General features: G+C 46.4%; 1 protein-coding gene across 9 annotated transcripts in view; it reads right to left on the bottom strand.

Annotated features, from left to right (window-relative positions):
• Positions 1-22,339, bottom strand: part of GNG7 (G protein subunit gamma 7) — a 79,190-nt gene that overhangs the window by 25,687 nt on the left and 31,164 nt on the right. For 2 of the 9 annotated variants that reach the window (XM_037384047.1, XM_037384053.1), the window contains one exon: positions 351-376. The exons of the other annotated variants lie outside the window; for them this stretch is intronic. The gene's annotated coding sequence lies outside the window, so the exon portion shown is untranslated. The remainder of the gene's footprint in view (positions 1-350; positions 377-22,339) is intronic. 9 annotated transcript variants of the gene reach the window in all.

The raw sequence follows: 22,339 nt of genomic DNA, 5'->3' as shown, positions 1-22,339 counted from the left end.
AGCCCTCTTTACTTTTGGTGCGATCATTCCAAGATGAAATAAAACCCAACGCAGTCACCTAGCTCCCGGCTTACAGCATCCCCACCTCCACCTTGCTGGCGATGATGAGGCTGTGCATCAGGACCTGTTCCCCCAGTTTCAAAACAGATTGATTCAAATTGGTCCACAGTGAACCCAAAGTTCAATCCAACTCCAGAAAGCAGAGACAGCCTAAGGCTTGAAGAGTGCAAGTGACCAAAGCTGCTCTTTGTGGACAACTGTGTCAAGAAATAAGAACTTAATCCAATACTACTTATTCATTTTTTTCCCCCAAGAATAAATGGCCTCAAGTGGCCACAACACATACATACCGCTTTCCACTACTCCTGGAATGTTCCTGGGAAAACAGAAGGAAGAAAAAACGTAAATATTCAACATCAAGTGATTGAAAAAGTCCTATATAACACGTGCAGCCTCTTCACAAGGATGAAACCAAGAAATCGCGTAGTCTGCGATATCGGACAGGGGTGAGGCTTACAACACACAGTGATCGCCGCTGCCGCGCCATGCCGATGCCTGCCTTGCACACTCGGTGTGCCGACGGGCACCCGGCAGCACGGGGTCTGGCTGGGGGAACCGGGGACCTCCTGCAAGCACCGGACCACGCTGGCACTGATAGCGGGGCACCCGGCACACAGCTTGGAGAAGACAGATGTGGTGATGAACGCAGATGGCAGTGGTGACACTTCCCAGGACAGGAAGGTATTCGTGTGGCGAGCCGAGCCTGTGCCCAGGGCTGGCAGCAAGAAACAGGCAGATAAGGGAGAGCAGCAGCGTGGCAGGACAGGGCATTTTTCACATAGCTGGCATTCCTAGGGGAGGCCATGGCTGCAGAAATCCCTTGCCTCAGTTAATAAAAACACATAAAAGGGAGAAAGAATGAATCAAGCTTCTTTACCCACAACAGTGCATACAATACTTAATTCACTCTGCAGCCTTGTGTGCTTTCCAGGGACTGGATGGGATCACACTATGTTTTTTAGGTAAAAAAAGGCATCACAAACATCTGCTCACCGGCACCCTGCTCTTCACATACCTCAGCACACTCACGTCCATATAGTTTGTATCACGCTCATATATTTTAAAAGGACCTGTTTATAAGCTTCAGCTCTAAAACCCAAAACAGAGTTGAAAGCTGAGGAAAACTGGAAAACCGTAACCTCTGTAGAGGCAAGTCAACCCAAAACTGGAACAAATGACAGGCACCGACACAGGCACCGACACAGGAACCAACGTGATTTTCTGGCTGCCCATTTTATTGCATTCAGCAGTAGGGGACAGGCAACAGGAAATTCGTATCCCATGATAAGCTCACTTACAGAGGGATTAGTGGAATTTTACCAGTTTTCGAAGTGGTTTACACAAATACACGAACCACCATGCTGGCATTGCTTGTTGAACATCATGCCGCTCATCAGCTACAGCACAGTGACAGCATGAGGGAAACTCTGGGCCTTAACCACAGATGTTTTATATGGCTTAGCTTTTCGCTTGCTGCTGCAGAAACCTTTTCAGCACCCTGCTGCACCTCTGGGCGAAAAAACTAAGAGCTGGTGCTGAGACCTAGCTTACCATAAAGCAGAGCACACCCTCGCGTACATGGTTGGCATCCCCCACTGAAAGAGGAAAGGAATTTTGATGTCCTGAAGAACACTTAATGACCACTGACCTTAAAAGCCTCACAGGACGATTTCTATTGACCTTCACCTTTGCAAAAAAACTTTTACCTGTAAAATGATTCAGAAGGCAAGTCCAGCCTGTGTGGTCTTAAATCTCAATTTGCATTCCTGCAATTTAACACTAATCGCATTTGACAGAAAATGGACGAACAATATTTCTGTTCTGCCAGAAGATGTGCCACCTGCCTGGCTGTGCTACTACCAACAAACAACAGATGGCCACTTTTATCACAGAAACACCGCCTTTTAGTGACCAAACCTGGATAAAGATCACAGAAGAGACTCACCCAAGGTGTGCATACCTAGCATTGTAACACATAAAGCACAGTTGTTAATCCCTGCCTAATTAACATCTTCATTCAGCAGCTGAAGTTATGAGGAACACATTACCAGTGCATTAAAAAAGCTACAGATCACATACGCACACCATCAGTGCCACACCGTCAGCTTCTACAGCTGATCCTATTTCCCCTCCTTCTTGCCCATTTTAATAATGTTTAGTCTAGCATTTCTTGTTCAGGAACCATACATTAATTTTAAAAATACAACTGATTAATTATATTTTTCACCTTGAATATTTCACCCACTATACTCAGGTTAGCAGCAACACACTCAAACTGCTTAAAAACCTCTGGACTTAAGTCCTGAACTGAAAACTCCAGGCTACACATTCAACTCTTAGCTTGGCAAGAGCTAGACACTGAACAAAATGAGGATAACGTATCATGTAAAAAGACAAACACAAACCCAGCCACCTAAATGCGAGTTTTATTTCCTCAAAACCTAATTGCCAGTCCTGTTTGCAGCGCTGAAGGCAGGCAGCTATAGGGATGGGTCAGCCTCTGCCAGGAACACCAAGTCAAGTCTCCAGAGGACTATTGTCAAGCTTCTGAAAGAAAGGGGTGAAATAAAACAAAAATATTTGTAAAACGTAATGGGGTTTTTTTCCACCACCACTGGAGAATGTTTTTCAGGCAGTTGGCCAGCACCACTTCAAAGAGTAAAAAAGCATGTGGTTTTTGCACAGCTTTGTACTTTAATATTAAACACCAAAAAAAAAAAAAAAAAAAAAAAAAAGCACCAGGCTCGATGAGGCAGCCAGGCAACCGTCACTTTGATGCAGGAGAAAGTACGTCAATCGGCTGCATCACTGCAGTGGCTCTGGGGTCGGGGAACCCTCCTACAGCATCTCCCTGCCAACGCAGTGAGCACCATGTACCGCTCCCCTCCGCGACGCCGCGGGCTCGGCGAGAGTAGGGGGAGGAAGACAAAAAAACCCCAAGCCACTGCTTTTCACTCCAGTGAAAGGACAAAGCTGAGTCAGATGCTAACTCACAGGCAGCTTTTTGTAAGGTGCGGAGGTAACGCTGCAAAGGCTGGAGCCATCCCACGACAGGGTCAGGAGGTGGCAGGTGCCACCGGGCTGCTCCCTGTTCTGCTGCCAGCCAGAGGGACTGAGGATGTCCCTCCAAGAGCTTGAAGCGAGGATGCAAACAAACTCATTCGTAGGAAGAGGTGGTCCTGACACAGCAATGCCCCCAGACCTCACTCAGGAGTCATTAAAAATAAAAAAAAAAAAATCAGAACACACCACGCAAAGCACAGCCGTGTTTGTGCTGCGACACACCAGACTTTCATGCAATTTCATTTTAATATAGGACCATAACTACACGTTATGGGCTTGTTTTGCAACTGGCTCCTGACTGTCTGCAGAACTTAATTTAGACATACGAAAAAGACAGGTCTTAACTAAGCAAGAAGTGCAATTTCTAGCAGCCCTGTTTTGCTATGAAAGCTAATTGTCAATTCCTCAAATTCCAAGCAGTTAAGAACTGGACTTCGGTCTCACTTCCCACTGCTTAACCTGTTCAGGTCTGGCACTACCCTAGATAGATCCAGAAGAACACAGACCTTAAGCTTATTGCACTATGGCTCTTCAAGCCCATTTCTGCCCTTCTCTGAGCAGGTTTTCAAGTCCACGCAGCTGGTTACCATGGGGCAGACCAGGACAGCAAACTTTCCAAAGCACTAACCTGTCAACAAACTCCATCAGCACCTTGCACAACAGGTGCACAGCTCTACCCACCTGGAGATGCTACTAAAAGCCTACTGTTATTGCTGAGAGGTTTGATTTATACCAGGCTCACCTCAGAAAAGCCCAGAGAAAGCTCATTTCTCAGTTCTTGTTCCACCATGCACAACATTCCTGAAGGACTTAGAGCAAAAAGCAGGAATTGAGAAACATGATGCACAGCTGGCAGAGGTGGCAGGCAGAGGTTATTCCTAGCAGCTAGCTGAAGGAATACGGTTTATTTAAAAAGGGGAAAGTCCTTGTCCTATACGAGAACCTCAAATGACACCTGCCAGTTGCTTGAAGTTTCTCGTTCATGCCAAGATTAATTAGACAGCGCTGCACCTACCTGGAGTCTTCTTACTAAAAGTAAAGGGGGAAAAAGGCAGGATTTAAGTGTCTTGTGAAAAATGCCTATTGGGATTGCTGGGGTGGCCAAAAGCTGCTTTGGTATCAGTTGCTACTATTGCTAAAATCAGCCTGCCAGGCAGAACAAGTATAGTCCTTGGCATCGTGCGTCTCCTCCTCCTCCCGCGGGTGGCCGTGATCCAGTCCCAGCACGCTGCCGCCCCACAGCCCTCCCTGGTGCTGTGCTTCACTACTCGCCATCTGAAGCAAGTGCATTGCTCTCCCTGCTGCCTGATAGGAACCTAGCCCCGAGGAACCCAGACTGCATGTGCGAGCTCTGCTCCCCATCACATGCAGGAAGGGTGCAAGGTTTTGGTGTGAAAGGGGAAGAAAAATCTCCCCCATCTGACTGCAGCATGGAATGAGCTGACCAAGAAGTACGGTTCATGGGACTTTTGCTTCTAAATTCACAAAATGCTTTAAAAGTTGACTCCTCAGTGATTAAATGGTTTTAAATAGGATCATTCCAGCTGCTGCAAGATATTCCTTCACTCTTTCCTGGACACTTATTACCCCAGAAGCTGCCAAAGATGCAGCAGGGGCTGCTGGGGACACTGCAATAGGCAGCGCCCAGCGTGATGCTCGAAGCACCCTCAGCTCCCACTGCAGTTGCTGCAGAAAGGCACAACCTGCTTTGCCACGCAAAACCCTTATATTCAGGCAGCTGTTTTCAAACAGTCATGAACAAAGTGAAAAACAGGGAGAAAGTTCACTTCACCCTGCACTTAATTTTCTAAGAACCGTGCTTACACAGCTAGAGCTTTTACCAGACAAGAGCACGTTTGCAAGGGTGTAACTTTTGGGTGAGATTTCAGTATCACTCAGAGAAGCATTTTACATATCTTCTTGACAGAGCTGTAGTTTACAAGCTCTTAGTGACAGCAAAGGCAGGAGGATGTTTTAGCAGTGGTGTGGGGAAAAAGGAGGAGCTATGACCCAATTTAGTCACTGAACTACAACCTGCAAATTGACAAGTGAGTAATTGAGGGAGGAAAGGCAACGTGCCTGCTCCAGAGCACCAACACTTCCTATTAAGTAGGAAATGCCGGAGAAGAAAAGGTAAAAGCAACTGCAGAATATGACAATGAGAAACCAGGTGGATTAGTCACTGAAGACTAGTAACACAAATAAATCCAGCGCATGCAATCATTCATCCCCTCCTCCAAGGGCTTCGGGATGCTGCAGTTGTTACACGCAGAGTAGCTCAACATTAAGTGTGAAATGAGGTAAATCCAGTTCTTGCAGGGATAACACCATCACTCCAACGGTACGTAAATCCCACGGACTGGAGCTGGAAATGCCAGAGGAAATGACTGGGTTGCTAGCAAGTGAATTCAACACCACTGTGGAAGGCTGCAATGGACTTTCAGCAAGCTCCTTACCAGGCTGTTGATCTGGGGCAGCAGCTAGACCCATGCAAAGGAAGGATTGCCTTGGTTTTACTTATTAAAGTGGAAGGAAATGTTTCCATAAATAGGAACTACAGGAATCAGTACTGATGACATTTGCTCTGACCTCATTCATCCTCAGGAGATGTAAACACTGAATTTCACTCTTGACTGATAGACAAAACAAGCCCTGAAAATCCCTCTGAGCTGTATGGGAAGGAAAGTGGTGGGTCTTTATTCCTGAAAAAAATGAACATTCACCTAGAAAAGACTGTTTTTAAACCCTGGTTTGAGTCCAGCCTGCCTTCCGATCACCCATTCACGTCCCAAATGCCCCCCAAGGTCCCCGATATAGGAACTGACTTTACAACTGCAGGGCAGCAGGTCAGGGATCACAGGTACGAGCAGCCTGTTCCCAACTTTCTCCTACTTTCCAGCAAGCTGGTTGTTTGCTATAATGTCCCACACATTAGCTCCTGGCTTGCTTCTGAGCGAGCCAAAAAAGGAAAAATAAAATTAAAAAAAAGAGAGTTTGGAGCAGGCTGGAGACAGAAGTTGCTTATCCTGAAGACCATCAGGGGTTAAGGCTGCACATCTATGGCTCAAGCACTCTCCAGACAACAAAATTTTAAAACATCACAAAGTGGTCTAGCAGTGAAATCCACAATTATTGCTAGCCTGCATGCCCAAAGCCAGCCAGTGTGTTTACTGGCCATGGCTTAGACCTGACAATTTTACGTGTCTGACAGCAGCAGATCTGCTGCTTGCAAACAGCCCTCAGCTTGCACTCAGACCCTGCACTCATTTACAGATTTTCAAAAGGGGACTAATTATGCATGCCCCTGCAGTCAGAAGTACACACGAACTAGCCCAGCTGCAGCATGACCAGCCTGGTCACAGGAGAGCAAAACCATTAACTCCAGGCCACCACGGAGCAGGACAAGAGGGAGAAGAAAGCAGAGAGAACACTCATAAAACCACTCAGAGAATCATGACACATCTCATGCTACCACCCACACAGCAGGCAAACAAAATAAAACAAGCTATTAACGAAAAAGAACAGCTGATACTATAGTGACCTGACCACAACTTGCAGGGGCCAGAGAAGCTGAACTGCGTTCAAGGTATCAGCTGCTGCCTGCGGGACCTCCAGTCCCTCCACCAGTTTCATCTCCAAAGCTTTGGTCTCTCACACCCAGACACTCCATTCGTCCTACAGATTATTCTCCAGTCAAGCCTTGTGAGCACACGCGTGTGCACACACGTCTTTGGAAGATAAACACTGCTTAGCCCCAGTGAATCAGCGTATGTCAGCCCAGCTCGGAGCGCTACGGTGGAACAGAGTCTCATTTTCTGAAATGTCAGAGTAGGAGTCTGCAGCTCATTAGTGCCAGCTCCAGTGCTGAAGGATGCAGTGTGCTAGTGTGCCTTGAGGAATTAAGTAAGGTCAGTCCCAAATTTAGGGATTGGCTGAATATTCTGCTAATGTGCCTTAAATGCAGTTTGTTAAAAATAAAGGGTTTATTTTGATATGGCATACAGCACATTGCATCATCTGGAGTGTGCGGCAAGACAGATGGTAAGAGTAAGACAGAGCCTTCCCTTCACAGCATTTGCTACCACGTTAGGAGCCTTTTCAAATGACTGTTAAGTTTTCCAGAGGCTGTTTAAGGCAAGAGAAATTGAGAAGCAGAAGATCAGAGCTCCATTACCTAAAATTTTAAAAGAGCTGACAGCACTAACAACAGGCACACTATAACAAGAAGTCCACTACAAGTCTTAGTGTTTTTCAATTATTGGTGTTAATACTAGATAACCTGCCAACCAGTCGCTGGCACTTAGGATGGGACAGCAAGTTCTGGGCTTTGCAGAAATCCTGTAAAGCTCCTATTACCCCCCAAGCACCCACTTCATCAACACCAGCCCTAACTGCTCCTCCAAGTCAGCGCATCAAGGTAAACATCATCTTAAAAGCCACTTTGACCCAATGTTACACACTTGTAAAGCCAGACACCTCAGCCCTCAAGGAATATCACCAACGAACAGCATACCGCCACCTCACTCCCACCAGTATCACATTAAGATTTGGCTGTCAATCTGAAATTGCTGGCAATTTTAAGGCAGCAACAAGACAACAAAATGCCTGCTCCAATCCACGAGTGACAGATGAGTGCAGCGACATTCAGCTCGGAATTACGAGTAGAGAAATGGCAATAGGTTAGATGGCAAAGCCAGCCAGCTTATTGCTAATATTCTCCTGGAGCGAATAAACCCAAGCCAGCAGACCTATAGGAACTGAGTAAATGTATTTGAAGGCAACATCATCCCAGAGTTAAAAGCAATAAACAGCTAAAGCTCCATGTGAGTCTCTTGGCTCCTATATAGCCTAGAGCTCCAGATAGAGTGTCTGAGATAATTACAAAAAGCTCCACTTCGCTGCTGGAGCAGCAGAAGCAAGGCAGAGCTCAGTGTGCTGCACGCCTTCCTGCTGGGGCTTTGGCTCAGTGCTAATGACTGTGGTCCATAAAAGCCAGCGGGAGCATCCTGCTGAGCCATCCCCCACCCAGGGGAAGGCCCGCGAAGATACAACTGCCTCTTGCCATCGCTGTGGCTGTACGTTTGCAGCATTAAGGCAATAAGAAGCCATGCAATGCGCTCTCCTCCTAACAGGTTTCCCTCCAAATGAACAAATGTCTTTCAGTACCAGGAAAGAGGCATCATCAGATTGCGGCAGAGTCGGTTCTGCATGTACAGAATGCAAAAATTACAGTTCCTCAGATACCTGGGAAGTGCTGGAGGAGTGCAGAGTGGCTGCTTTAATTGCTTTAATGCACTGCTACAGCATCTCTGCAGCAGATACCACCTTCTAAGGGTTTAAATCTGAGATACAGTAGCTGGCCAAGGCCATTTCCAAGTTTATCATAAACAAGTCCTACTTCTCAGGCCTCTGCTTCAAGCAAGATAAACACCGTGGCAATTAGGCTAAGACTTCTGTGCCAAACCAAGATAAATGAATATCCTACTGAAGTCCTGCAGAACTATCCCAAGCTCCCGGAAGAGCAGCCCGGGGCGCAGGCAGAGAAGTGAGCTGCAGGGTGCCATGCTGCTCCAGTGTGACAGCATCCACCAGCCCCATCTGTGGATGGGGGGGCTCTTCCCTCTTCCTTCAGGGAGGAATTTGGGACCCAGTACTCAGAGCACAAGCTGACATCCACGTTCAGTACCCTCATGCACATGCCCGTGCTTGGGTAAGCCTGTGGACATGCTGCTGGTAGTCTTCCCCAGTGAGGTTTGGCTTTAAAAACTTGGGAGCAGTATTAAGTGAAGGAGCATCATGAAGTAGAACTTAAATTAAACCTCTGATGTAGCTTCGTATGGGAAGAGCTACACGCTGTATTAATTTATACGTGGCACCCAGGCTGCTGGGAGAGTGACTCACCCTTGCGCAGAGCAGCCGTCTGCCCAGCGAACTCATGGGATGTTTGGAAGGCATCCGCTAGGTCCACATTCAGCTCCCATCTGCTCTGCACGGGAGCTGGGCTGCAGCTCAGCACCAATCTCCACCTTCAGCCAGACTTCCCAGGTACACCAGACTGTCCAAATTCGAAAGCACTTGAGCAAATACCTCTTGCACAAACCCAAAGCAAGTTACAGTTTGAGGCACCTCAGACCATTGGGCAGACCGAAGTTATGGATGGGTTAAGACCAGAGGAAATCATTAGTAATTTCACATGCTCCGAAAGTGTCCTGCTGTGTTTACAATTAAAATGCCACAGGAAAAAAACCCACACTGTCCACAGAAAGGGGAAGAGATCTGTGACTGTTTCATATGCCTTGATCCCTTTCTGGCCTCAAATCCTTCAGCCAGATTCTGCATTCAACAGGTTAATGAGCTGGAGAGCTGATCAAAGGACAGATGTTTATTCCCCCTTTAATTTATGTTCAAGTCACAAATGCTCACAAATATTTATCTACAGAAGTCATAGCACTAATCCCATCTCCTTCCTAGCTTTTAAGTTTAGTGATCAAAGTTGTACAATTTCTTGAAGACTGTATTTCAATTTCAGTTAGTGGTCTCTTCTGAAGAAGAATTAAAAAAAGCGTTTTTCATAAGGGAAATTAAGAGAAAATGGGTATGTTCTAGTGAAAATTAGAAGGAACATCAAAGCGAAATGAGGCGGCTTAATTTTACACCATCTATTCCTAAAAGCGATGACTGTAGGCAATCCCCTTTCAACAAATGCCAGAATTAGAACTCCGCTTTCCCAGAAAGGCATTTTGAAGCAGCGCCTCATCTACCTCCCCAGCCACACAGATACCACCAGCTTCACATCGGAGTATGAGTCTGCATGTAAACTCCTCTCCCTTCCCCTCCCACCCTCTTCAAAAAGCAATCTCAAGAGCGACGAGCCAATGCCACCCGCATTCCCACCTGTCAGCAGCACGAAAACGGAGGCTGTGACAACTGAGGCGCTTGCTCAGAAGGTGGCCCTGGGAAAAGGCTTTGTTTTGTTTTCCCCTGCCCCTCCTCCACCCTTTGCTGGCCACAGCTGCAAACACACAGCTTCTGACATCGGACTTGATTATCAGAGCTAACTTGCTAAATGAACATCACTTAACTAGGCGAGCACTATGCAGGACAACGGCATCACTGAAATTTCACCTGGTAAATAAACGAGGTTAAAATCCGGTGTATGGTGTGGTAAACATTTCCTAACTATTATTAGCCAAAGGAAAGAGTGTGACTGAGCTCCTTTAACAGTCAACACTGGCTGTTTCCACCTGTCTTGCTGCCAGGGGTGTAGTTTGCTGCCAGGGGACACGCGGTACCTTTGCTGGACAGCTGCAGCAGGATGACAGGCCACTGCTGTAATGGAGTCTGTTAAAATTCAGTGCTGTGAGTCAGCCAAGCATGTGCAGGATGTCTTCAACAACAAACCGCCCCCGGGTGCTGCAAGCATGCAGGGACGGTTCAAGCATCAAACGCAAGGTGTTAGAGGTGCTTTGGGGGCACACCGCTCCTCGAGCTCAGGGAAACTGGGAATCTGCAGAGTTTTCCAGTCTGTCAGAGACACTTGTTTTCTCTCCTTTGCTTCCAAAGAAGTCTGCATTAGATTCCTTCAGAAGCAAAAAGTGAAGCTTCCCCGCATGAGGGCAGCAATTAGGCCATTATTAGAAACGCCTTTGAGATGACCATTCTCTCCTTCCCCCCCTCTTGGTGCTTGCTGATCCTGGGGAGTTGTTTGTCTCCACTCTCCATTTGTCATCCTCACTCAAAGAGCACATGAGTCAGACTGTGCACCACAGATGCTGCTGATAAAAGCACACTCCATTTGGGAATATTAGCAACCCTGCAGAACAAAGACAGCTAAAAAAATAAATCCCCATCCAGTGACTCCCAATCAACTATGCCAGTAAGTGCCTGGTAAATGTCACTGGCTTTACACTTTGTATAAACATCAATCTTTGGATGGTCCAGATTAACCTCTCAACTCCTGCAAGATCAGAAGCACACACCTTATAAAAGGGCAGCAACCAAGTTGCACTTTCCACATGGAACAACCAGTGCCTGTCCCAGGGGTGCTCCAGTTCCAACTGCAGTTCTGTCCCAACAAACACCACAAAGAGGAAAAAAAGAGATAGGTAACTTATTTTCACACAGCAATCTTACATAGGCAGGGTTTTTGCTATGCATAATTTTCCAGAGCTGCAAAAGTAATTAATATTTACATGGTCCAGTGACAGCAGAGAGGTCAAGTCCTGGCTGGCTGGAAGCTCGATCCCAGAGACCAGCAGCTTTGCTCTGGAAAAGGGATCTGATGAGTTTAAGTAAAACAGCACCAACTGTAGGTGCTTTCAACCAGTGGTTTAGAATCAGTTTACTGTAACAGAATTAAACTAGACAGAAGGAAACACTTCAGCACATGTAAATAACCCTGCTAAATAAAGCTATGCATGATTACAAAGCATCAGCTTCGGTGCTGATAAACCTCGGCAGGCCCTGACTGCACTGTTGCAGTCACATTGCAGCTCTAGGCAGGTTTTAATGCTCCTTTCAGACGCATCTGGAGAAATAGCCTGTTATCTACCAAAAAAAAAAAACAAACCAAACCACAACACACCAGGAAAAACACAGTGACCCAGTTCAAAGTGTACAACTTGTCTATTTTCAACAGAGCACAGAGCCAGCTGCAGTGCAGACTGTCCTGACCAGAGGCAGAAGTCCTGTGCTGGCACACAGTGCTGGGCTCTGTGCAACGAGCTGCTCCTTCTGCAGCAGCCAGTTCTGCTTGTGCCGAATTGTTCCTCCTAACACTCACAAACTGGTTCTGCAGAATCCTACAATTAGAACAGCACCATGTATACAAATGCCACAGATTAAGAATCAAGAGCTCCTCTGCTCACAAGAGACTGGCTTGCTTTTTCAAATCTTCCAGATTCTGATTAATTTGCACGTATTGTGTTTTGAAGCCATGGCATTAAATGGAGGAACAGAGGAGTTTCCAACAAAAAAGGTCAGCCTCTATACACACAGCTTCTATAGCGCTCAGGCTGTGTCAGCCTAAAGATCCACTGTGCAAAGCTGCTCATCCTGGAGAGCAGCCAGCAGGAAAGGAAGGAAAATGTGCAAGAAACCAGGCAGTCCAGCTGGGCCATAGCTACTGGTTTTATGATTTCTAAAGCTCCTGAACTTAAAAGTGATTTGAGGCTCCTCTCTTATCACCACTGTATCTCATCTGTTCCTTCCAACGCAGGAAACCAGTTATATGGCATTCGCTGCGTGCCAACAGCTGGTCAACACTCATCTGGAATATTTAACCTGTACTAGTGGCCTGAGAAGGCCAATATAATCGAGAAACTGCTGAAAGGCTCTAAAGGCAACAGCACCATAGAAGAGCAGCGAATTGCAGATCTTCATCTACCCACCTGCACTCCCAACTACCCCCTTCCTTCCCTGTGTGCTCTACCATGGCATCTCTTTCATTCTCCGTGAGCAGCGGGAGCTGGAGCTGCTGGGGTTAATGCCAGGTGCTGCAGCTGCGCGGACACAGCCGGGATCGGACCTGTTTCTGGTGAAGCATCACCACGAGGGAGTACAGGCAACAGGTTGTCTGCAGACTGAGATCTGCTGCTGTTCTGCTGCCTGAGCAGGATAGGGGCAGGAGGAAAGATCAATTCTAAAGGAACACCTCTCTAATTAAGAAAAAAACTTCATGAACAAATCACACTGGTTTGATGCACAATCTCTCTCCATCAGTACCTAAACAAAATATTTCTCCTACAGATATTAAAAGTGTAAAGGACTTGAAATTGACTCGCATTTTCTAAATCTTCTGCAGCTCCTGGCCAGTGGAGGTGGGCACGGCAAGCAGCCAGATGCAAGCAGCACTGGGTGTCAGGCACATAATGCTGCCATGAAGAGAAGAGAATACAGCCTGCTGCAAAAGGGGAGCATCAGGCACCCCCAGGTAACCAGCAGAAGCATCTGTGCTGTGTCCAGGTGCCCTTTACACAGACCTTGGGTTGCCTCCGCATGAACCTCTGTAGCAACTAGTGAAACACAAGGAGCATCCTGGTAAAAGGTATTAAAAGTTTTTATTTTAGACATAACACAATTAATTGTTATTAGGATTTAGGTATACCAGAAAGGGAATGATGGATAAAATAGACATAAACTAGTCCTTATATGACTTAAGTTTTAAACACACAGAAGCCTTTTTACTGCTGTACCTGCGCAAGAGGCCACTGCGTTTCAGGAAGCACCAAGTGTTATCAGAAACTGAACTGGATTCACTGGTTTTGTGCTTTTCCCTGCACCCTGCCAGGCCAGATGAGGGCAGGCAGCAGGATCATCTCACCTTGACGAACAGCAGCCCCATCAACTGCATCTAACAGTACGCATGAGGAAGAAGTCTCCTGAGGTGGGGAAGGGGTGATATTACAGTTATTCAGGCAGGCTGTGGTGTGTGCAAAGATAAAAAAAAAAAAAAAAAAAAAGGCATACTCTGAGGTAGCCTCCTCTGTGTATCCCAAAGTCCCTAGAGGTAACGTACATTGCTCAGCACCGCGGCTCTTGCAAAAAGAGATATTTGTAAGACATCACAGATGTGCACTTCCCTAGGTGCCTGGAAAGCAGGGTTTTGGTGCCTTAACTAAGAATCAGGAACAAGTGCAGTGCCTGGTTACTGAAACCAAGGTGCGCCGGTAAGCAACTAAGCGTGCCGCCTGGGCTTTGGCTCACTATCAGCAAGGGAAGCATGGCTCATTAGTTCCTCCGGGCACAGCCTAACGCTGCCCCTGAACAGCTACTGCCCGGCAAACGGCCCCATAGTCATCGGGGTAAACAACAAAAGCTCCCATCGTCATCGGTGTGTGCCACTACTGCTGTCAGATCACTGGGTTAAGGTTTCTATGGCTTTTATTTGGGGGAAAAACAGCACTACCTGGGAATCAGCACCAGCCATAAGGCAGATTCACCAGCAGCAGCTACAGCAAACCCAAAATATATCAAAATATCAAAAGGTTAACACATTGCAGGTCTGCACCAAGACCATGTTTGTCACCTCTCCAGGTCTATTACAGCCCTAGTAAGGTAAGATAGGCTAAACATGGCCATGAACTTGAGCAGAATAAACTCATCATCAGCACAACCACCTGGTTAGTCTTCACTGTGCTGTAACTTTGTCTTGTAGGGAAAAATAATCTGTTGGATTCACTTCCTATGTGGAGGATAGCTTGTGTATACCCTCCAGCTATTTTCACCCTGTATTGGATGAATGCAAACAGCTTTTAATTAAAGCACTGGAGTTAAGTCTCCATCACATTTTAAAAAAGGCAAACCCAGGAATGTGACACGCTTGAGTCATACAGCAGGTTGTACAGCATAGTACCACAAAAGTAACCCCACAGCCCTAATTTTCCTCCCCAAATAATTAATATTTACGATAAACGTATCAGCTGCTTTTGGCCTGTCTGGCAGCTGGACCCTTGGTTCAAGACCAGGCTGAATGCATGGAAGCTTTTCAGTTCCCTTCCTCTACCTCAAGCTTGGTATTACTTCTGTGCCTGCTTATATAGGACGCCCCTTCTCACACAACAGCTTCAAATCTTGAGAATTTGAATTTTGCTGGATGCCTGTAGATCCCACCACTAGCTGTCACCTCTTTAGGAACCCAAAGAAACACCACAACAAATTTGCAGTTAGAGAATGAGTCTTTAAGTCAGACACGTGCAAAAGCATGCAGAGCGAAGATCCCACAAAAATGTTAGAAGCGGGCTCTCAATGGGAAACTAATTAGAAATTTATTTTAATAGCACATTAAACCCAGCAACTTTTTTTGCAAAGATGAAGGGTCCCAGGCCTGCTGAACTTACAGAAACACACGAATGCTTTTGTATATTCTGGCAACAAAATAAGTCCCTTCAAAATACCAGATATTTCTGGACCGTGGAAAACTGAGCTCCCCGTCTAAGTCTAATTTACAGCCCTGCTAACAATGTGGGAAACTCATTACAAGAAACAAACAACTGAGGTGTTGCTTGCCACCTCCCACCTATCCCAACAAGCCCTGTCTTAAACTACCTCCCAACTGCTTCTCTCCCCTCTGGGAAGGTAAATAGCCCAACGGGTTTATCCAATACACCCTGTGGGTCCTGCCGGGAGCCAACCAGCTCCCACACCGTGCTGTACTGACAGAGACAAGATTTGTGTCAGCAGGACAGCTCGAGGGAACGAGGGGAAGCTATTCCCGCACCCTTCGTTCCCACGGACAGCACAGCATCGTACCATCTCTCATTTCAGCTGACCTGAAAGCATGCAACAGGATACAGGACAAAGCCTGCAAACCCAAAATGCAACTTGCAGATGGAGCAGCTTGCAGACGCTGCACAGGGCAGCCTGCACGGGCCCTTTCAACCATTAGATTCCTGTTTCCTGTGAAACGACCTGCAGACATCATGACAATTTTAAAGAGAGCACATAAGATGGATCAGTCATGGTTTCTGAAAAGCTGCTTCAAGAGTTCTTTGTATGTAGGAGCATACTTTCATCAGCTCCAGAAGAGAAAAAAGCTGCCTAAGATGCAGCAACTCGTGAGCTTTCCACTTGAAATCATCCATATAAACAGCCTGAATAAAACATTTGAAGGCAAAACTCAAGGATCAATTTGTTGGATTAAGCTGCTCGCTTCAGAGCCTGAGCAGGATTAGAGCACTCTGCCTGCGCTGTGCACCTCTTTGCACCCCAGATCTGGATACTCTGAGCGTGGGGCTCCACGTCAGAGCAGCGAGAGCAACACACAACCACAGCAAAAAGCTATTTCTCAGGCCCTTCCTGGAACTCCATCAAACTGAACTGCCTGTTGATTTAGCTGCTGGTGTGAAGTCGAGCGGAGCCAGCCGCCAATACAGACAGCCCTGGCGCTGAACCCAGCTTCAGCAACGGTTGCAGTTCTGAGTTTTGTTTTTTTTTTTTTTTTTTTGCTCTGCTTGGAACCACGTAAATAGCATTTCTGTTTGCCGTTAATCCGTTCGTGCTTACGCTTCCCAGAGTAACCACTGCTGGGAACAGACTTGTGTGTCTTCAGATGCCCAGGGCTTCCCCGCCACGCCAACCTGCCAGCCCTGCAGAATGCAAAAGAGCCGCCAGCGCAGAAAAAAGCAGGGCGGAGGCATCGAGATTACGCTGGGGAACACAGAGGAAATTGCTGCAGAAAGCAGGAGCAAGATGCCAATGTCCAGACGTGGACAATCCTTCCACAGACAGAACTTTGTGACATACATTTGTAAGCTAACAACTGTAAAAAAATTCAATAGGCTTTTCTGCGAAGCCTCAGTAAACCAGAGATGCTCAGTGGTAGGAGTTTCACTTGGGATTTCAACCAAAGGAGATGGCACGCTGCAGGCATAAACTAATATATTCACCACTAAAATTCTACAGCAGGCACAGAAATAGCTGAAAACATTAAGGAATATTGTTGCTCCAACTCAACCTCATGCTTTGCCGCTCCCACTGACCATTTTAATTGCCAGGTGAAGTATTAAGGCAGAGCTTAACACTCAGAAAAATGGCACCTATACCTCTATTAATTTCAGTCTAATATTAAGAAGGAGCAGTGGTGTGAAGAAGCCCAATTATTACAGTCTCCGAACATCTGAGACTGGAGCAAGCCCTGACAGCAAAAGGAAGAAAGGGGTGAGGATCGACAGACACCATTAGCTGCACATCACCTACAACCCACATTAATTCTGCTATTTGTAAAAGGGAGGAAAAATGAAGCAGTTGGCTTTAACAAGAGAGAAATTAAACTGCAGAAATGCAGCAATGTTTTCCCAAGTACAAATTTCATATTTAAAGAGTTCTGGAAAAGGATGCGGGAACAGCCTCCAGGCAAAAGCTGTTGAAAGAAACAGGGTGTTTAGACTAGGGTGGAGGGACACTGCATACCTGGAAGGAAACCCACTACTAGCACCCGGCTCCAGCAAAACCAGGAGCAGCAGGCTGAGGCTCCAGCAGGATAAATCGAGCTTTGATTAAGAAAAAACTGACAGCCAAGGGAACTGCATTCTGGAACAGTTTTCATATAAACTGTTAGGGGTATATTCACAGGCATCCTAAAGATGAGCAGGGTTTGGTCTTTGAAGCAGTTACCAGAGGCTCCGGGTGGCATGGCTGTGGCGGGGATGGTGGCCACCATGTGCCAAGCAGGCACTACCCACCAGCAGGTCTGAAGGTGCTTAGGCCAGATCAGGCAGTGACACGAGGAACGCATTAGTAAGACAACTGAGTACTAATTGAGTCACCCAACCACAGGAAACTCACCGAGTTCACCACATCTTCTCCCCCTCCCCTCCCATCATGGGAATGGCAAGGGAGGAGACGTTGAGGAGAGCCAAGCAAGGCAGACAGATGACCTACCGAGCTGGGTAACTGTGCAAGATGATTCACACAGCCCCAGCCGTGTGAACGGCCTGTAAGCTCATCACTGCTTTTCCCCATCCAACAGTAAATACTGGACCTAAGCCATTTTATTTCTCTTGAGGAGACTCCCAGAGTTGTTTTGGCACAAAGACAACAGAGGAGCCGTTCCCATTCTCCAGCTATAGCAGTTTACTCAACTCATCTCGAGCTCTCAGCTCACCTCCTGTCCTGCTGCCTTTCAGGGTCCCTGAGGGACCATGACTACCCTTTTTACCCAAGGTAACCAACCGTGCTCCTTAAACTGATTGTATTGAGCCTGAGAACCCTATTACAAGCCATTCTTACCCAGTAATGCATTTCCCAGATGTGATGCTCAAATAGCAACTGGCTAGAAACCTGCTCCAGTGAAGACAGCTGTGAAATCCAGCACCTGACTATGGGAAAGCAGAGGTCATTTCCCCAAATCTAGTGAAAGCAAAGAGGTGTCAACTCATCTGAAGAACAAACAGCAACATCCATACCAAAAAAGACCAAAGAAAGCATCAGATATGAGAGCAATGGGAAGACAAGAGATTCCACTAGTAAAAATAAATACGCTGTGCACATCCCCACGTGACGCATGCAGCTACTCCATCACAACCGCAACATTTCAGTCATATCCTGCTCAAGTATTTCACATCAAACTATAATAGAGCAGATTTTTGGTGTTTGCACTCTCACACCCCTGCACTCATTCAAGCTAACGACCGGAGATGAGGGCACGTAGCCCTTATTGTCATGTTGGCCGCACCCCTGAACCTGAATCCCTGCATCAGCTCTTCCCTCTCCTTTTTCCATGATTCAGCCAAATAGCAAGATATCCTTGGATTGACACGCCAGCTTTGACAAAAGCGAGAGGAGTGGGTACCATTAATGGGTATAACACACTCAGTGCTCCCAAAGTGCACCCTCTCCATCTGTCTGGCCTCTCAGAGTTCTGCAACCGTCCCCCTCAAAGGGCTGCATGCATCGCTTCAGGTACCCAAAAATTCATGGCCCTATAAAAGCCCCCAGCTCCCCGAGACACAAACTTGCTGTGTAAGCAAAGGGACAGTATTGCATCAAGATGACCCCAGAACCATGAAGGAGACCGGTACACAAACAGGCTGGTCTCTGTAAAGTGATGCAGTGTGACATGGCTGGAGGGCAGCCTGGAGCAGAGAAGCCAGGAACACATTCGGACAAGACCTACAGTGCTGATAAGTTTGCTGCAAAAGAATGTTTTAGGGGTGACTCACGATTGCAACAGAAGACACCAAATAGTTGTTTGTATTGGTCTATAAAGCAAGTCTATTCTGCTGAACCCAAGCATCCAACTAAGCAAACCCTTACTCTGAATTTTTGAGGCAAAGGTGTTTAAATGTTGGAGTCTCCTAGTCCCCCTCTCCTTTGTATACAGAGGAGAATTCACAATCAGGCTGCAGTTCACAGAAAATTGACAGAAGGTGTTCATATCCCCAAATTTTAGTCTGATACAAATGTAACACTTGAAGTGTCAAGAGGTAGAAGGAAAACGAGAAAACTGGGAAAAAAAAACCAGGTTACAAACAACTGCAGCACCTCAAGGTACTTCTCAGAAGGCTGAAATCTGAACAAGGCCACTGAAGAGAGAGAATTGGGATGTGACTCCAGGTCTTTTTTTGACATATTGAACTGGGATTATCTCAATTACACAAGAAGTCATACACAGAGACTGCCATGATCTCAGACTTTCCCTTGCCTGTCTGCACACTGCCGGTTGTGTCTGATCAAAAATGCAGAGGACTTTTGCACATGCTGCAGAAATTAAATTCTTAGAAAAACATTTCAAGCACATAGGAAGGAAGGAAAACTGGTTTGTAAATTCATGTGTAGAAGAGGTGAAGAGAAGGGACATCAAAGAATGGTCATCACCGACAAATTACAGACTGCGTGGAAAGATGTGATAACTCAGCTGTCAGCCAGGGACATGAGAGGGACCTTCTGAAAAATCAGGTGTCATTAAGTGGTGCTGGATGAGTGGTTAAGAAAATGCTTTGAGTACCCCGCTGAGCTCAAATTAGACATGGAGAACTGTAAGTCCTGTCCTGTTTCAAGTGCAATTCAGCTTTGAGCACTGGCTGTTGCATTTAAAAAACAAAAAACAAAAAACCCCACCAAAATCACACTTTAACTACAAGCACTAGAGACAGGGCACAAATTCACCTGGCAGTTTGACTCTGACAGCAGCGACCCCGGGAAGGCAGCAGAGCAGCCTGATTTCATCCAGCCTTCTTCCAAGATTACAGCGCTCCCCAGCACACTTTGAGCAAAGGCTGCTTTAATGCCTGCCTCGGAGAGCAGTTAGTCATGTCTAGTTCTGCAGAGGCACACACTATAGTTAAAAAAATAAGCGGGTCCTCTGAGTAAGTCACTCTCACCCTCTGTTTCAGAGCGGCACAGTGAGCAATGAGCAAGGGAAGCCCCGAGGCGAAACCACAGACCCAAAGACTGCAGCCCAGGTTCCTACACCAGTTCTGCCACAGCTTTCCTGCACGACCTTGGGAAAACAACTGACCTTTTCCTGCAAGGCCACTGTAAATTTTAACAAAGCACTTAGACACAGACAGAAAACAGCATTTGTCACCGAGGAGACAGGATTCTTGTCGATGCTGATAAAGCTGTAAATGTGCTTGCACAATGACCAGCAGCTAACCGAAAGAAATCCTTTGCACAATGCAGAAGTTAACTATTATTCCTCTACGGATCACCTGTTGCAAGATCTCACATGACACAGCAAAAAGGACTGAGATAATTTCAAACCATTAAAATACCCACGAAATATTTTGTAAGATACAGTCATAGCTCATAGGGATCCAACTTACAAAAAATCCAGCTCCAGACAACCTAAAGGTTTGAATTACAGCTTATCTCAAAAGGCCGCATAAGGTATTTGCGGACTGAGTAACCATTTTTGCTGAACACAAGGTTTTACTACAAAAGCTGAACAACTTTCACTCTACGGCTGCTCCAACATGCAGCCATGGCATAAAACCCCTCAGCCCTGCAACAGAGCCATCTCCCCTCCAGCCAAGGACAGGGGCTGCTCCATCAGCTGCGGATAATCAAACCCAAAAACTGAATCACTGCCTTCTGAGCTAATCTGCTTTGTTTTTAAAAGGAACCAGGCTTCTTGGGGACAGCCCCAAAATACTTCCTGTTATTCCATCTGCCAAAGCATGACAAGCTTTGGTCATCCTTGACAGAGCTGAGCTTCCCAAAGCTTGCGCCCTTAAAGCTAACGCCCCACCAGCTCGATCCCAGCAGTGCTAGGAGTAAGCCAGGATTTCATCCTAGCAAACACTTGGCGCTGATTAGTTCAAGTGCAATAGTTTAGAAAAAAAAGAAAAAGGTTTCTTTCAGAGCTTGGGTGTTTAGCTGCTGTCCCACCAAGCTAGCAGTTGATTTGTTTTTAGCCACTTTCTTTGAAGAGTGAAAGAAAAATTAAGGAGAGCAGGACTGGTTTGCAGAGGCAGAGACCTGTAAAAGCAGTTTGCGTGACTCATGTTTGGTTTTTTTCCACACCGAAACCAATGAGAAGGGGCAGCAAGCGCTGTTCAGCACGCTAAGGAATCATTTCCTTTTGTTGCAGGGGCTGGCTGTGCCAGGATTAAAATTGACAGCATGCACCCCTCACAACTGTTCTGCAGCACTACCCTCTCCTCATCTCCAGTTCCAGCGTCAGGCACAGAAACCCATGTGTCTCACAGATCTCCAGCAATCTCCACACTTTGCATCGATCACAGTGCAGTGGGTGTGACTTTGGCAGAAGCATGGGCTTTACTGCAACAGGGAAAGGAAAAGGAGAGAAATTACTGGCAGTGCAGGCCACTCCTGTTGGCAAGGCTTTGCAGCCGTAGCGATACTTTATAAGGAAATTTCTTGGATGAAACTGCCTATCCTCATGCTACTGAAGGTTTGGGTTTTTTTTTTTGTTCTGTTGCAGATGCTCTACCAAGTTAATTGTAGCAGGTATTTTCTATAGAACCAAAGCCATCCCCCAGGCTGGGGACTATCTGCAGAAAAACCAAAACAGATTTGAGATCTGTGGTGGAATTAAAGCGTCCCTTCAGTTCAGGGCTACCAAAGCCAAGACCAGAAGCAGCAAAGACAAGTCCCAGGGGATTCATGCCTAAGAAGCGCCCAGTACAGATGATGTAATATGGTTTAACCAGGCAGGCTTTGTCCAGCCTTTGGCTATGAATGGTCAGTGACCTGCTGGTATGCTTCCAAATGCTGAGAATCGATTACATTTCATCATCAGGCTACGGTAATATTCAAATGGGAGGCTTCCAAGGAAAGTTCAAGTTCTTAATTTGTTTGTACTGTGGGTGCCCATTTCTTACAGATCAATGATTTACTGCACCTGGCACAGTGCTGGCCACGTCCTCACTGTTACACAGAAAAGTCCAGATTTATAAAAAAAAATAAATCTACTTATGTCTAGTTTTTAAAAAGATTAAGAATTCCAACACTGCTGTCTTAGTTCAACTCCAGCTCAGGCTGGACGCACCAAGTTTGGAGTAACATCAAAGACACTGAGGAACAGGATGTCTGTCGGGGCTGGTTTGGGTTCCCCCCCCCCCAGAAAAAGGTTGGTCTGACCTGGGGGATGTGAACTATCCACTTCCATCAAATAGTTACTAATAATAAATCAAGCTGAGGAAAGCAATAGATAGAAAGCAGAGGTGCACTTCAGGTTTAGAAGCACAGCATCCAAACAAATGGATGAATTTCCTACCAGACACTTTTGCACACACATCTTCCCCATGGCCAC

This window comes from Falco rusticolus, chromosome 4, assembly GCF_015220075.1.
Source record: "Falco rusticolus isolate bFalRus1 chromosome 4, bFalRus1.pri, whole genome shotgun sequence".
In the NCBI taxonomy this organism is placed as follows: Eukaryota; Metazoa; Chordata; class Aves; order Falconiformes; family Falconidae; genus Falco; species Falco rusticolus.
Note: the sequence above shows the minus strand (reverse complement) of the source record. Positions and strands in the feature narration are given on the sequence as shown.